Here is a 17,968-nt window from a genome sequence, read left to right as displayed (position 1 = left end):
AGTTGGGGAAGAACGATGACTTAAGTGAATCTGAACATGCCATGGTTGCTGATGTGAGACAGGTTCTCTAGAGTTTAGAGAGAATGCTTGAAATAAGAAGAAAATATCCAGTGAGTGGCAGTTCTCTGGGTGAAAATGCTTTGTTGATGTCAGAGGTCAGAGGAGACTGGCTATGCTGCTTCAAGCTAATAGGAAGGCGGCAATAACCACTCATTACAACCAAGGCATGCAGAAGGGCATCTCTGAACTCACAGCAGCAGAAGACCTCACCAGGTGTTTCTCCTGTCAGCTAAGAACAGCCTAATCAAAAGTGAACAATAGAAGACTGGAAAAGTGTTGCCTGTTTTGATGAGCGTCTGATTTCTGTGCTGATCGTAGGGTCAGAATATGCCATAAACAATACAAAAACATGAATCCATACTGCCTTTTCTGGTTCACACTGCTGCTGCTGCTGCTGGGGGATTTTTTAACACACTTTGGCCCTCTTACTATCAATAGAGCATCATTTAACCGCCATAGCCTACATGTGTATAGTTGCTGACTATGCCCATCTTCTGATGGCTGCTTCCAGCAGGATAACGAACATTGTCACAAAGGTCAAGTCATCTCAAACTGGTTTCTTGAACATGGTGATGACTTCACTGTACTCAAATGACCTCTATTGTCACCTGATCTCAATCCAAAGACAGCACTTTTGGGATGTGGGAGATTCTCATCACAAACTGGCAGTAACCATGTCATGTTATCATGTTAATATGGTCCAAAATCTCCCAGGATCTCGTTGAATCTATACCAGCATTATTTTATAGCAATACACCCACAAATTAAACTAAGGATTCCCACTAATCAGCATAATTAATTACTAAAAATAATGATAAATCTCAGTGACTGCACCAAACTGCACACTGATTTCTAATAGATAGACCCTGTCTCTGAGCTCATCTTGAATGGCTAATTACTTGCCCATTGAGTGTTGAACTGACTGTATTAGCATAAACACCTTGACAAAAAATGTGGCAAAACAGTGAAAAAGGAGCATTTACTTTACAAGGGAATGTCTGAGATGTAGCAAAATTTACTGTTTTTCTCATGATTTTCTCATCACCTAATTTGTTCTTGTTTACTTTAAACTATAGTGAACAGGGTCTCTTTTGCTGAAAGAAGCAGAACAGCTTAGGGATGTGTGGGGAAAAAAGATGAATGGAAATATTTTTTTCAAATGATGTCATTCTTGAAAAAAAGTCATTTTGACCTAATGTTAGCATAACCTAACAATCATAGAGGAAAACAAAGCCTTAAACTGAACTATTACTATTAGGATTAAAACAAAAATTCCCGTCCTTTAATGAAAAAAAAAAATTCATATCCGACGTGGAATTTTTTTCAGTACACTCATGGCATTAATAATACAGAATTATTACATTTACATCAGATACAGTTAAACGTCTAGTCACAGACTCAGCTTCCTCTCAGACACTGAGCACTGACTTAGCTTTAGCTGTCACCTACAAGTGTGGAAGTTGCGTGCATGTGTGGTACATTCTCACACAACCAGGTTAAGAACAAGCCTAATGTACACCCACTGAGAGGCGACCTGAATCTGGTGTCTGATATGGAAAAAGTTCCAATTTTATTATTGGAAAATGGGTCTGTTACCGAAAATCTTAAACTGTTTTGTCTTAATACCTACTCTGGATTAACACCACTGCAGCAGGACGAGTTCTTTAAAAATAAATAAATAAATAAATGCAGCACTGCTAGGAGTTAAATAAAGCTGTAAAGGCTGACTGACATTCTTTTTTTATTGTTAAAAATAAATATTTTATATCATCCACACTGAACGAGCTCCAGTTCCTCTGTGTCATGACCATTAAAGCCCCGACTCATGTCAGGTGAAAGCGAAATGCCTAGAAAGCCTACATGATACCTGCCTGATTTGCCAAGTAATCCTCAACAGATGAGACACTTGGAGTGTCACACGGGGGCAATAATTACTTTACGGTATAGGTTTACATTAACTAATATGTGAAGCTCTGCTACCGTTTGGTTTAAAAACCTTTGCCAAAAGCAGACAGAAAATTAAACAAAAATTAAGCCAGTTTTCCCCTCTGTGTCTTTAAATCCAACTTGTTAGTAAAAAAGTACTAAATCAGAAGCCCACTGAAACTCAAACACCGGGTCCACGCGCAGGTTTTCCCCGAAACCTGCTCTCCACTGATGCACAAAGGCACTCCATCACCTCCGAATTGCACTGCTTGGCGCACAGGACATGGAACCTGCAGAATTGCTCAAATGTGTCTTTCAATGCGCATTCACTCTTTACAAGGATTACCATACAGAGCAGGGAAATTTAGCTTTGGTTGCGAATGTTTGTCACCCAACTTCCACATTGAACGCCTATAAAAAGGTGAGAGCATGGCTGTCTGAACGTGCTCTGCATCCGTAATGACTCCTCTATAAATAAGTGGGGCAGGCGGCTAGAGGAGTGGAGAGCGTGGAAGGAGCGTGGATGTGTAGAGCAAATAAAGAAAAAAAAAAGAAATACACCCCATGAAACCATGCTGTCTGTTCACTTTGGCGAAAAAACATTGATAAGCACCTCCCATCGTACTCGGTTCTTTCTAAGCCCAAGCTTCAATCTATGTACATTCCCAAATCACAGTGGAAGAAAGGCGCAGTGTGGAAAGCTCGGTGGGGGAGAATGGGAGTGAGGGAACATCGTTTCCACACTGCATCCAAACCCTTCCAACGCATGGTGCTTTCAGTCTTCAGTCGGAGCTCCACGAGACGAAAGGGTCCGCTTTCCATCCCATTCACTTTACCTCCCTGTGTAAAACTTGCTTTTACCAGACAAAGCCGCAAAATGTATGCAAAGCTGCCCACCTCGCTATTAATGTCATTATCCGTAATGAAGCACACCCAGAAAACTGCAGAGTGCCTACCTTTTAATCCCTTGAGTGGCCACGATCCGGAGAAGTCCGTAGTAAAAGCTGCACTGTAGCTCTACTAATAATATTAGTAGAACAAGGAGTAAGAGGAGGAGTAGTAGTAGTAGTAGAGGTAAGCCAGTGGTGGGGAATGGTAATGGAGACGCAGGGAGCTCTTATATGCCAGCCAAGACGGCGTATCCACCGATCGAGACGCACGACAGGAGGGAAGAGTCTGGATTCCCATGCAGCGCCTGGTTATTTGTTGCTGTTATCTTCGTTTGTTGCCTACTCCTCGTTTCCATGTAGTTCGACCCGGCTGACCTGTATGATCGGATGACCGGAGCGGTGCTTCATTAGCATGCCCGCATTTGTTGGGACAAGGCTCGCAGCAGATCGGACTTCTTCCTCATTCTTCCCTTCCCGTCCCCCCCCCCCAAGCGCGAGTAAGAGAGCGAGAGTGTATGAGACTGAGAGTGTGCCTGTGTGTGTGTGTGCGTGTGTGTGTATGTGTGTCAGCGTGTGAGCAGGTCTCTCTTTCGCCTGTTCCCTCACAAACCGACTGAGGATCAGCTCAGCCTCTGTCTCTCTCTCCCTTCTTCTCTCTCTCTCTCCCTCCCTCTCTCTCCCTCTCGCTCTCTCAGCATGTGTGTTTATAGGTCCATACACACTGTGTGTTTCTCTCTCGGATACTCTGCCCCCCTCCGTTACTGGCATATTCGCTTACAGGAATGTCCATTTGAAAATAGTCCAAAAACATGTCACGCTGTTATGATAATCCATGTCTTAATTTTCTTTCTTAAGAGAGGTTTATCATTATTATTGGATCACATGCACAAGAACAAAGTATCATGTAGGTGTAGCAACCAGTTTCTTGACCATTCCCTCCCTGAGGCTTGAAGCTTTTGTCCCCTTATCCCAGGACTCTCCATTTAATCCCCAGCGTCTCCTCATCTCACCTTGCTCAGCCCTTAAAATGTCCTGTGCAAAGATTTTCTTTTATGTTGTAGTTGGAAAAGACAGTGCGTATAGGAGTGTTGCAAGGGGGAGAGGTCATAATGGAAACCAGGGGTGACTTGGACGCAGCTAACAACATCTTTTACAACAGACTAACATTCACATGCAGGAGTCGACTATGAGAACACCGAAAAGCAATTGTTTTAATGTCAGAACTTAGTAGTTACATATGAATGCAAAAGTTTATTTTAATATAGAGAGGTATCTGCCCAAGAAGTGCTCTGAAAGTGATCCCAAAAGAGGATAGAATCAGTGTCACGTGACACCTTTTAGAAGACCTGCATGGTGAGAAGCCTTGTAGGATGTTGGGCTGTTTGTAAAAGATCCAGGGATGGTTTGCTCAGGCAAAGGAATAACGAGTTACAATAATGAGTCTTTCAATCAGGATGTCTTGATCAGCTGTGCCAAAGGAAGAAGAAATATTCAACTGCACAACAACTGAATACATGGATTTGAGCTACAAATCAAATGTATGAGCAAGATGGGTGTTGAAACAGTGTTTTGTGAAAGAAAAGACTGCGTTCCAGCAACAGAAACCTCCATAGATGTAGAAACCACAGGACTACAGTTTTTCAAAAGATTAGTCTTCAGTAATAGAGTATCCATTTTTTTTTTTGTTTTATACAAGAAAACATGATTTGTTGGCACTCTAAGGCCAGTCATACGCTTCATGAAAACAGTTTGGTCCATCAGTCAGTACACGGTTCTGCACTGCAAACCATTCAATATGATCATCACTTAACTGGAAGGCGGTCAAAGATACCGATTTTAACAACAAGGAAATAAACAGATTTGAGGAATTGACTGCTAATGCACAAAGGTCAGATTCTGCTGTCAGGTAACATGATTCATTTTGTATTTATTCATATGAATCTTTTCATTAGAAGTAGCAGTGATTAAAGGAGTGATTCCCTTTATGATTACTGGTTAATTGGAATTTTACTTCATGCCATTCCCCTACTTCTCCCAGCCATGTGATGGGAAGATGATATCATTTTTCTCTCTGAGTTAGCATCTTATGCAATAATCATAAGGTTGCCGCATACAGCTAATAAGTTGATCCAAAAATCTTGTCTAACCTGTCAGTCCTATCAGATGAAGAAGGCGAGCACAGTATATTAATTTATGTGAAAACAGATAATCCTAATCCAGTTTTAGGTTAAGTGCCCTGTCACAGGGGGGAAATCTGAAGTAAAGCAAAAAATCACCAAGAGTATGTGAATTTAGACATCTAGTACACATCTGCATGTGTAAAAACAAGAATTTATACCTTCAAAAACAGACTTTTGAAGAGAGACCTGAACAAACAAATAAAGGCAACTTGGGTATAACACTTCAAAAGGCAGGATCAGCAACCAGGGGGTATAGATTTGGATAGATGCAGACTGCAGCAGACAAAAGGGCTCTGAAAGGGACACTAAAGCAAGTGACAGATACTAGCTTGATGGGAAAATATAGAATCAAGCAGTGAAACAGAATAGACAAGCTCTTGCTATGACTAAATCTTTTTCCTTTCTCATTCTGAGAAAGAGAAAGATTCAGACTCAGATAGAGTCAACACGAGAATCGACAACAGAATGGAAGCTGGGAAGTAATTTAAAGAGGAGCAGAAGCAAAGCTAATAGGCCAGAGGGATGTTTTCCCAACTCAGAGGCAGAGGGCAAAGCAAGTGTCACAGGTCTTATAAGAGAAACAGCTGGAGAGTCAGGAAGCAGAAAAACAGATAAGGTGGTTTACTGAGGAAGTGAATGGTTGGGTAATGAGGTTAGAGGAGTACAATCGGGAAACAAGAGTTGTCAGATGGGATGAATAATGGGCTGCATGATGAGTGTCAAAGAAATCGCAAAGAAGACTCCTGGATTAACCCATAGGTGGTATTAGGTGAAATCCCTGGAGATGATGAGCCATGAGCCCATAAATTCTGCCTGGTGATGCAGCCAGCTCACCAGCTGATTTACTACAGGCTTGGCAGGGTGATGCTATAGAGCAGAGAAAGGCATGGGTATCTGAAATGAGGTTTTTAAGGTTCGGGAAAGAGGATTTTGTTAACTTTGAAGATCACACTAACAGATGTACTAAATGGAAATTCAAACTGTTCAATTAATCGTTTCAGGTCAGTGCATTTGTTTTTACATTTATTTCTTCCAAATTATTTTTAAAAGGTGTTAATGAGGAAAAGCTGAATAGAACGCCCATAGACTGCATGTGCTCCATTGACACAGGAAGGTAAGAGCTTGAGCCTGTTCATTCATAATTCAGAGGTGTTGCAGCCCTGTGTGCCTCCTCAGAGCACAGAAATTCTCACAACTGTCAATCAAACAATCCTGCTAAAATTGCAGGAGCACAGCAAGCATATGCAGGGGACATAGGTTAAATAAAGGTATAGCTTTAAATTGATGGGATATGACACAATTGGAAAACAGGTAGAGGGACAACAGTATAAAATTAGCCATTTAGCAGACTGGGATCATTCACAGTTATGCTGATTAACGTGCATTGTCTCTGAGGCAAAAAGCTCAAGGCAAGAAACATTACTCCACTATCTCCAACTCCTTACAAACAGTAGCAACCTGAAAAACCTAATGTGTTGCAGAAAGAAAGGGAGAAATATGCTGTGAAATGTGCAATAGGCAGTGTGGTTGCAAACGGAATGCAGCCGTTTAGCACATTTCACTCAGACCGGTTTGTGACAAACTATTCCTATGGGCATAAATGCCACTATAGGCATATGAGCAAGAAAAATGAATGTGGTCCTTAGTTTAACTTCATGTCCCACTAATCTCAAGTAGAAAGGAGAAATTAGAAATACATTTAAAGTCTAAATACATGGTTACTGCTACAATAATTTCATGCATGCAAACTCTGGCTCGGTGTCTCTTTTATAACTGCTCTGCTTATCATACTCTGTTGAATCATGTAGAATATGATCTGCTATACTTTGTTGATTTACAACAACAGGATCAATAACATTAATATCAGAGAAATTCAAAAGATACCTTTGAATATAGTTGTTGACCTTTTTGTACCACTAAAATAAAAATATATGTACACAATTCTAAACTGTTAAAATGAATTGCCAAATTCTTCAAATAAGTACTTCCTATTTAGCCACAATCTACTTTCTTATGGAGAAATTATGACTCATCAGTAGGGATGGGTACCAGTATCCGGTGCCATTATAGCACCGGTTCTGACATAAACAGTAGTAGCCAGACCGAAAAGCAGCGCACATTTCGGTGCTTTTTTTTCCTGAGATGTCATACACTTTAGATTCTAGCCAATCATTTTACCTTTCCAAGGATAGTAGGCGGGCCCAGGTACGTACGTTCTTTTAGAGCAGAGCTACAGATTAAAAATGCCCAAGGCGAAGCGGTCAAAAGTCTGGCTGTATTTCACAGCAAAAGATGCAAACTCAGCAGCCTGCAACAAGTGCTTTAAGGTGATACTGTGCAAAGGAGGTAACTCCTCGAATCTGATGGAACACCTGGCAACGCATGGCGTTTTTTTAAAAGCCGAGAAATGCACCGTATTTGATAGCTTGCTGCGAGACCTCACACCGAGCACATCTACTGCGGGTGGGTTGCCTGTTATCGGACCCGAAGTTAGCAACATCCCCCAAAAACCCGAAGATTAGAGTCGTGGCCCGTAGCCCTGCCAGTGTAGCAGAAATGATGATGGATGATGATGATGGCAGCAGCAGCCGTTCTTCTCTGCGTGAGTAGCTTAATGTTGTTCATGTGTAAGCTAACCACGTTATTAAATTAATGCATGTAAGGTGAACTAGCAATCATCGTCATAGTTACATGTGGCTGTCTTCTTGTTTGATGGCAGATACTCCCTTCACCCTGGCCAAAAAGGCTAAAATGACCAAAGAAAAAGTGGAAAACAGCTAAACATGAGAGGTTTTTGGACAAAGTTTGTGTTTTTTCCATTGATTAAGCACTGCTTCCAGCCAAGAGTGATGCCATAAATCCTCTATAGCTGCAGAAAAGGCTAACATTGTTATCTTTTTACAAAAAAAACAGCTAAACATGAGAGGTTTTTGGACAAAGTTTGTGTTCTTCATTCTTTAAGCACCGGTTCGAGCACCGTTTAAGCACCGGCACCGCTTCAAAAGTACCGGTTTGGTACTGGTATCGGATAAAACCTAAACGAAACCCATCCCTACTCATCAGCAGTAGCGTGTTGGTAATCCATGAGAAGCCTTGGAGTTTCCTAAACTGAGGAAGTTAAGCACTAATGTTGCAAAAATGTGCATATGCTATACAACTCCACAAATGTTAGCGAGAGTATGTTGAAAAAAAAGAAAAGTTTCATCCATAAATGTAACTTTTGCACTTTTGTCTCTGCCCTTTCTGCAGAATGTTCAATTGAGACTGATGCCATCTGGTTTTTTAAAAGTTTTAGCTCAAATGTTAATCCTGAATGTTTAGTTTAATGTTTTCCTGCCACAAAGTTGCACAGTAAAGTGTCCATTAAGCAGCAAACATCCACTGAGACTGAAAAATTAAGCCAAAGTGGAAGTGCCACTTGGGGCTGCTCCAAATGCAAATAAATATCCACAGAATCACAGTTTAAAGTTTTGGAGCAGAAATGCACACGTTTTTAAACACACCAATGTGAGTTATATAAGAGCTTAGTATTGTATGAATGGCAGCAATATAAAGATGGACAGTTCCCATGAAATCACCTTTGGTCTTGAAGCTCCATTTTAAAACCCCAAGATGAGCATTTCCATTACTGTCATCTTTTTACTGTCATCAATTTACTAAATCGAATCAGTGTTTTACTTGGTGTGACCCAAAATAAGTGACTGAGCCCTTAAACTCATCAGGATATTGTGACAGTGGAAAGATGCTACAGGTAGGGTGAAATGGAGACAGACGATCGCTGTAGTGACCCTTAAGGGAAGCAGTCAGAAGAAAAGGAATTTCATTGTTGTTCACTTTGGGAAAAAGCAAGCAATTCAAAGTCCTGCTTGTGGTAGTTTGTCAAACTGCAATACATTAAAGTCCTTGTAGGATACAGGCTGAGACGTGGTCGTTATCTCTGCATTTTATTTGACTGTCATGATTATAATAATTCTAGTCTGGTGTTTTGAAGAAGGATAGTTTACATTTTGGTATAATTAGGATGTGGCAGTTTAAAAAATGAATAAAGCTTTATGCCAAAACCAGAAATTTATCATCCGGTTATGCATATACTTGTACACACATAAAGCCATACAAAGTGAGTAAGAATAGGAAACCCATATGTGCAATATGGATTTAAGTCTTGCTCTCTCGGTAACAAACACACACCCACTCGCACCTCTGTGCATACAAGGCCACACTTTTTAACAGGAATGAGATGCACAGTCATACACAAAAAGCCAGAGGGGGATGTTTTGTCTTGTTAAGGCACTGTCCTCCAGGAGTAGTTTACAGCTCCAATTAAACCTCAGTGATGTGATTCTTCTGGACACCAACAGCTAAGGTAAAAAAGCCACTAATGGCGTGTTACTCAAACTACTACTACTACAAAACATCTTACATAAAGTGTTTATACGTGGGCACTTAAAATACCATCAAAGCAAAAGCAGAGTGCTTAACAAATTATGTGAAAAAGTGCCAGTACGTTTCTCCAATTAATTGATTGCATCATCTTAGTGCTCATGCGCTAATGTAGCTGCACTGAAGAGTTTAACGGCTGATAACGGCAGCAAGGATAGGAAGCACATCTGTTAGAAAGGTTTTCTAACTGAAGTGTAAAATTAAAGAAAACAAAAAGTAGCTTTTTTCAGTTTTTGTTTACGTGCCTACTTGTGCATCACCTCCATCACTGTCAGTATAGAGGGAACAGTTGCTTGAGAGCCACACTAAACAGACAGTGGCAAAGTGGAAAGTCGAGGAAGGAACTTTTGCAAAGAACTTGAAATTATAGCCTTTTTAACACCTAGGCAACCTTTGGAAAGTTTAGGGAAGTATAAAAGCTGTTTACAGGACAACATTGATTTAGATGTTCTAGAAGAAAGTCTAAACAAGCAAAACTGTCAATTTATCAGTCGGTTTGTACCTTCACCTATGGGCATAAACTCTGAGTAGTGACTGAAAGAATAGGATTGTGGATACAACTGAGCTTCCACAGAAGGACAGCAGCGCTCTCCCTTAAGGATGGCAGGAGGAGCTCATTCTTGAGAAGCTAGGAGTAGAGGGGCATATCAACAAAAATCACTTGAGGTGCATCTGACTAAGAAGCCACCGGGTTTTCTCCCAGAAGAGGTGTTTCAGGCACGTTCTTCAAGGAGAGGACCCTGGAAGACACTGGCTATTGGTCGGCTTGGGAAAAGAGTTGGAGGACATGGCTGAAGAGGAGGAGGTCTGGGCATCTCAGCTTAGACTCCTGCCCCTGCAATCTGGACCCAGATAAGTGGCAGAAAACAGATGCATGGATGACTTGTGTATTTAGTGGCAGCTGTCTTTGGCGTGTTCCTATAACTAGAGTTTTCAGTGCCAGGAATGGTCATTTTGTGTGGATAAATCGTAATCAGTGCTGTATACACACTGATAAGAAATCAAAAATTCAATAAAGGCTGTTCTATCATATTTGCAAAAAGTCATATATCTATGCACACACACACACACACACACACACACACACACACACACACACACACACACACACACACACACACACACACACACACATGGAGTGGGACTGTGGTGAATAATCTTTCCAAACAGAGTATCTGTAAATAATGCTGAGTCACAAAGCATCTCTCTCTCTCCTTCTCTGCAGAAGGTGTCAGCTGAGCTGGCAGAGAATCCATAATATGTTTGACATGTTCACCCAACTTTGACTGTTTTTGCACCTTTCGTCTCTTGTTTGTCACTTCAAGTGTTTGTCTTTTCAGTGCACACAAAACAATACAATTTAATAATAAAATGCTGTTAAAAAAAAAGCACAATCACATATGTCCACCAGTGTTGGGCAAGTTCCTTTGAAAAAGTAATTAATTATAGTTACTAGTTACTTCTTCAAAAAAGTAACTAAGTTAGTAACTGAGTTACAAGATTCTAAAAGTAATTAATTACTTGAAAAGTAACTATTGTGTTACTTTAGAAAGAAAAATGTTTAACCCTCCAGGGTCTAATTGGCCATTTTTAACTACTTTTGATTTTCCCTCTACATTTCACCTTTTAAAACTGTTTATTTGCCTTGTTTGGTATCATCCTTTTCAGCACAACCTCACGTGTCTGAATTTACAGTTACGTTTTCATTTTGACATACTGTATTAACACAATTGATCTAAAATCAGACAAAAAACATAAAATCCAAGTAGAAAACGTTATATTTTTTACTGTAACAACCACAAACATGTTTATTGAATCATATTTCATAACTTTAAATGCAAATATAAATTGTCAATTTTAAAATCATACGCACAAGTTTTGCAAACAAAGTTATTTGCAGCCATTTACCTTTTACCCTTTTTTAAAAAAAATAACCATTTCAAACTATTTACAGAAGAATCAGCTGTTCTGCATTCAATAAGATGCTTCTGTCCACTATAAAGGAGAACATCACAGCCTGATACCTGCAGGTCTGACAGCAGCAGGTGTATCACTCCTGTTCTCTACCTGGAGACAGCAGTCGCCTCATTGTTCTGACACACAACACAAAACTATCCACAACACTACACATTAACTACATACTCCAAACACGCTAAGCGTCATAAATCTCTCACATCTCAAAACTTGCTCTCTCTCTCTTTCTGCTGTCTTTAACTCTCACTCTCTCTCTCTCTCTCTCTCTCTCTCTCTCTCTCTCTCTCTCTCTCTCTCTCTCTCGCAGTCACTCCTAAAACTTCCCCCTCTTCCTAAACAACCAAATGTCATGTTGCCATATAATTTTTTGATTGGTCGACATGGTGCATTTTTCCACCAACACAAAAGGGCAGGGTTTTTTTTGTTGTTGTTGTTGTTTTTTATTTTTTGGTCATAAGCAGAGAGTGCATGCTAGCTCTGTCCTTAAACAGCAAACGTGACGAAACTAGGAAAAAACTGGTATATGTCACCTTGTTGCTTTGTCATCTTGAAGTGGTCATGTGATTGGCTTACCACGACTACTTTATTTGTCCTCAGTCAAACAGCAGCACTCATGCGATTGTTTTGCCCCTTAGCTCCAGGTGTTGTGCCAAAAAGTGATCGTATTGTAAGAATTTTGGTTCTAATTCTGGTATTATGACTAGAGTTAAATATACTCTGCGTTGCCTTAGTAAAGATTTTTTAAAGCATGAATCCTGCACTTAATTTATCCTAAACAGAAACAGTTTCTAACACCGATTACTCTAAGTGCTCCAAAATTCTGGCACGTGCATGCAGAGAGTCGTGAGGTCCATACACGGGTGGACGTGGACACTGCTTTTAGTGCCTTGGTGCAGATACTGTACAGAATAGACTATAGATGCATTTTTGGAGTTTTTTTCGACAGCATACTCTGAACACAATTCTTTGTGTACTTAGTATTTGATGGCCATGGTGAGTGATAAATGGGGCAATGTTAACACCTATCTAAAACTAATTACTGCACTCTTTGTAAATGCCAGTCTTCCACCACTACACTAAGGAACATCATCACTTTTCTGTCTCTCACCTACAGTCAGGCGTACCTTGTCTGTATTGAAATGTTTTGTTTTTTTAAACCTAAATAGACCCACAGAAAAACTAAGTAAATGACAGGATGTAACAGTTCCCAAGCCCAATCGCAGGACATCGAATACAGCCGTTTTGTCAAACCCACTGGGTACTAAATATGCAAACGGTGTACTTTAAACTGCTGTGTAAGGGTTATGGCATGCATCATTTTGATGTCTTTATGGACACTTGTTTAGGACCACTTGACATCACATTTACCATAATGAAAGCCTCATCTGAATCTTATTTAATTTAGGTTTTTGGTTTCTAACCTTAACAAGGTTACCATAGACTGACAGCAAAAGTCAAATGCAAGTGAAAATTAACCTGAACTAAACATTGTGCAGAACAGAATTTCCAAATTCTTGTTCACTTGACGGAAAACATTGGACATATTGCTCCTCAAACCCTTCAAGCTCCAACTTTGCCTTCTCTTCAAAGGGGGGCCATTATCTGCTGTAATGTTTGCATGTCTGATGCATTAAGGAGCCAGCATTAGAAGACCTTTATGCCTATCTTCAGATATCTCCCTTCAGTGAGAATGCATTAAATTTCCATTTTCTACAGGTTGGATGATTGGATTGGGACAGGTGAAAAAAAAAAGTCTACTTGGACTGAAATTTAAAACTATATTTCTTCCTTATACTAGCTAAAAACAGACCGGCTGTAATGTGGTTGATGTTTCAAGAAAACCACAATGCACAAATCTAATACCAAACAAGAAGGAAAGTGAACCAAAAATAAAGGAAATCTATGGGAATCTGTGAGGAAAGATGAGCAGGTTTGTTGAAAGGTTGCCCTTGCTGAGTGGTGAGGTTTCTGGAGGGCAGCGATGATCAGTCTGCTGAACTGAATTAGTCTGAAATGTCAAGAGAGAAAAACTGTAGCAGAAACAAAATGAAAGAGGGGAGAGTATCAGACATCAGCTGTGAGGAGAGACCAGCCTGCAGTCGGCTGTGTCCTTAAACACTGACTGAGATGACACACACACACATAGTGCACTTTCACTTTGTCCTCTTCTTCTCAGAGAAAACCTTCCAAGTCATGCCACAGGTCAGCAGATATCCAACCATACATTTAATCCCAGACATAAAAACCTATCAGTGGCATGTAACATCACCTGCTCAAAGTGTCTTTGTTGGGCTGGAGGCTTTTGACTGAGAATGCATTTAATACGATCATATATGCAATGCAACTGTTTTAAGACAATATCAAAGTGTGACCTTTAAACATTTAACAACTGTAGTAGAGCTCAAACATAAAACAGCTGTTATGCAACAGTCACATATGCAAGTTCATTTGATCTTTTTTTAAAATCTCCACGTAAGCTGCAGAGTTTCACCCGCAAAGGGTCAAGTTTCTGTCTGCAGCAACACAAAGGCCAGTACCCCACGCACATGTATGCATGCTTGTTTGTGTGCGTGTTTGTCAGTGTTAGTGATTTCAGATGCATGAAAACTCAGCTACACCATCTATGCAGACACTTCTTAATGAGGATCAAAGGTAACATCTCTCATAATCCCACACAGGTAGTAAAGTAATTCTTATACTTTGTGCATGACATTTAAAAAAAAAAGGCACATTGAGGGTACAAGCTTGTACTGAAAAATGCCCGTCTTAGTATCTTCCTGTTTGCTTTTATTAAAATGACCCTGAATTAGGACTATGATAATGCCCTGGAAAGAACAGTCATGTGTTCATTTCTCTCTCTCACCTGCAGCCACACTCCTGTTATTGGGGACAGCCTAAAAACAGGCAACTATTTTGGGGGTTGGGAGGGGATTGTGCTAAAAAAAAAATAGCCCTGGGCTCCTCTTTTTCTTCTTCTCCTCCCTCCTTTCTCCTCTCATCTACTTTCCAGTAGCCCTGGGCTGCAGTAAAAACAGAGCAGTGCAAAATACCATAGTACCAAGTGGCACAGTCCAGAGCATTACATTAGGTATACTATATTACAATAAAGCCACGAAGATCAGATTTTAATACTAATAAAAATCTTCATTATAAAACATCAGATCCTTGTAGAACTAAAGAAAACACACAAAGGACCAAGAAAGGGCCATAATGTGAAAAACTGATATGTTTTTATTATATAGTTGTGAATTCCCCTATTTGAGATCCGTTTGTCCAAGGCTTTCTACAAAGTAGATTTGTAGTTTTGCAAATGAAAGTTTTTGCATTTTGTTGTGCAACCTAGCATAGCGTTTCTGCTTGTTTCTTCTATTTCTGGTGCTCTATGGTTTTTATCTTAGAAATTATTTTCTGACTTGGTAAAGTTAGAAGAGCTCAGCAATTCACCAAAGAAAAAATAGTTTGCACAGTTTATCAGAACAACTGAAGCAAAACAAAAAAAGAGATGGTAGGTAAACACTATCATCTATGCGACAAATTTGAAAGGGGATTTTCAGAAGAGTTGATCTCTGACTTTGAAGGCAGTAAACACATGTCAATCCTGGGGAAGAGATGTTTGTTTATAGGTTTGTCCTGTTTTACATGGGTTGCTGTGTTTTATCTTTTTTTTTTAATCTTTTCAAAATGATGAGTGTTTTTATTCTTACAGTTTTATTACATGCTTCTATTGTGATGTTTGTTTGACTTGTTTCTGGGAGACTCCTCACCTCTTTATCACTAATTTTACACACCAGTGGGAGTTCATGCCCTGGAAAGACTCTGCCATTGACAAATCAGGGTGAGCCTTGCGGGCACCTAAAGACCAATAAGAGGACCTGGCAAGAAGGATGAAAGAGCAATCATGAGGTGTTGGAACACGAAATGGAGACAGCCATGCAGAGCAGCACGTAACAGACAAAGGACTCGATGATGATGATGATGATGATGATGATGATGACGATCACTACCGGGGACCACAGCTGGAACAGGTTACAGCAATGTAGCCTGAAATAGAAAAGGAAAGGCACACCGTTTGGTAGACTGTGAGGAGGGGACAGGAGAGCATGGCTATCTCCTCGGATGGTGAGACACTAGCTACGCTTGTCAAACAGAGAACAGCGACAGGCAGAGTTAGGAGCTCTGCCCATTTAGGTACGTTCTGACCCAGTCGTTAGATGAAGGTCTGTTGGTAAATAAAAGAAAGTGACTGCATCTGTCCTCCTTTTCCTGTAGTTGGCACTGGTGCGAAGGAGTGGAGAGGAAGTGTGAGGACACTGCCAGGATTTGTATTTTAAAATGGAATTTTATTGGACTTTTACCTAATTGGCTGTCACTACTGGAACTGCAACCCCACTGTACTTCCCCATTTAGAAGGGTTTTCCCTTGTGACTGAACTTCACGACACACACAAGAAACAAAACCAACATACACTATATACTTCACAACTATTAATCCATCGTTATCTGGCAGGTGGCTTTAATATTGTGGCCGACTCCTGAGGTTTGGTGCCTATTGCAGTACAACTATCACAAAAAATAAATGCTGGAAAAAACATCAGCTTGTCAAACGGGTAGAGTGGAGAAGAAAGAAGGAACAATGATGCAGTCCAGGTTCATGAAGCCCAGTTAATAATAGAGATAATGGAGGAAGGCAGGAAAAGAAAGCCATTTCAATTGCCAGCAAAGCTCACTGGTTTTATTTACTTCAGATAAATCAAGTAATTATGTAAAGAAAGCAACAGTCTAGGAACATGAATGGAGAACAAAGGAAAGCAAAATGAAAGCATTGTAGGACAAAGGAACAATAAAATGACCAACTGATTGGGAGCAAGAAGAAAAGCTGAAATACAGCGAAGATGGAAAGGATTTTCTTTTTAAATGCGTTACCCTGCTCTTATCACTTTATGTAATAAGTACAATCAATTTTTTTATTGTCTAACACCTGGGGAAAAAATCTGAAGAAAATTAGATAAGTCTCCAGGGATAACAAAGTTCCTCAAAAATGTGTTTAAGCAGAAAGAAAAACAAAAAGCATTTCTTTAAGACATCAGTCGCATACTGCATTTTTTATTTTTTAACTCAATCATTCTTAGTGTGTTTTAACTACTCCTTCAGCCTTTTTGTCTTCTTTCCTCTTATGACTATCCTCTGTCTTAAAATATACAATAATTTGTATAAATATTATCACTTCCCTATCTTCTTCTTCTTTGTTTGTTTCATATTTTCCTCTTTTACCTCACTTCTTCTATCTTTGTGTATTAGGTCTCTGCTTGTGCTTTGCCTCCTCTCTTACACAATCTGCTCTTATCTCTCCACCACTGGTTGTTTCTTTCTTGCTTAATCTTTTCATTTGCAGGTTCTCTGCCCCTTTTTACATGTCCTTTCTCCCTCATATACAAGATTTCTCTCAGTCAAACGATCCACAACTTTGTTCATTACTTGCACTGCAAACAAGGCTGACATTTACACAAGTGCTAATCACAGCGGACACATCACTGTATGTTTCCGGTGAATCAGAAAATGGAACCAAACGCATCGTGTAGACACACGACACACACACACACACACACACACACACACACACACACACACACACACACACACACACACACACACACACACACACACACGATTGCTAAAAGCTATATAGAATATATACTTCTTTTTTAAAGCCTAAATCAATCAGTTCTACACTGCCACTGCTGTCGAGTTCACAAGGGTGCTGAAAAACAATCAATAAAGTAACATGAATGATCTGTTAAAGTGAAGAGACAGGTGATATTTTCTATAAATTGATATTTTCTTTTTCTCTTTTTCCTCATCTGACGAACACCAGTGTAAGCTATCTGATTTTAAACTCTTATAACCATCTGACAAAAGAAGTGTTTATGTTGGATTAGAAACTCGTATATCAAGATTCTCCCAATATCCCGAGCCCCAGAAGACAAATGTGTAACCAGAAAAACAGTATAACACACATAAGATCTTAAACTTCCAAATGTGATCACTGTTGTGCTTGCATTATTGCAGTATCATAGTGCTATCATTCATCATGCTACTCTGAGTTGTCCAAGTTTTATATCTTTTTCTTCCCTTGTAGCAAACTAGTTTCTATACCTTGCAGATCAATAAAAATAAAAATTGAAAAGTCATCTATCCAATGATTATTGAAAATGAAACATTGCTCCAATTACTGCAACATTTACAAGTGTAATATACAGCCAGTGTTCGTATTTTGGCCTTAGAGAAATGTTTAATGACCAGTCTGCAAACATACCAGTAAATTTATTTAGTGGATCTCACATGAAAGTGACCTCAAGGGGCATTTGCAAAAGTGCCTTGAAGTGACTGTTGTTGTGATTTGGTGCCATAAAAATAAAATGAACTGAACTGAAAAGGGATGAAAATATAAAAGTTATTCTTGCTGGTACAGAGAGGGGGGGAAAGCAAGTATTAGTAGTTG

The 17,968-nt window shown here is 39.7% G+C and overlaps 1 protein-coding gene across 4 annotated transcripts in view; it reads right to left on the bottom strand.

The window, feature by feature from the left end:
* The window catches only part of slc8a1b (solute carrier family 8 member 1b), a 155,113-nt gene extending 151,654 nt beyond the window's left edge, over positions 1 to 3,459 (bottom strand). Inside the window, exon 1 of one of the 4 annotated variants that reach the window (XM_080869426.1) lies at positions 2,943 to 3,459. The gene's annotated coding sequence lies outside the window, so the exon portion shown is untranslated. The remainder of the gene's footprint in view (positions 1 to 2,942) is intronic. The other 3 variants (XM_080869428.1, XM_080869425.1, XM_080869427.1) reach the window with 3 other exon arrangements.
* Positions 3,460 to 17,968: the final 14,509 nt, after the last annotated feature.

The sequence above is a fragment of the Rhamphochromis sp. 'chilingali' genome, assembly GCF_963969265.1.
Source record: "Rhamphochromis sp. 'chilingali' genome assembly, chromosome: 20".
Classification (NCBI taxonomy): Eukaryota; Metazoa; Chordata; class Actinopteri; order Cichliformes; family Cichlidae; genus Rhamphochromis; species Rhamphochromis sp. 'chilingali'.
Note: the sequence above shows the minus strand (reverse complement) of the source record. Positions and strands in the feature narration are given on the sequence as shown.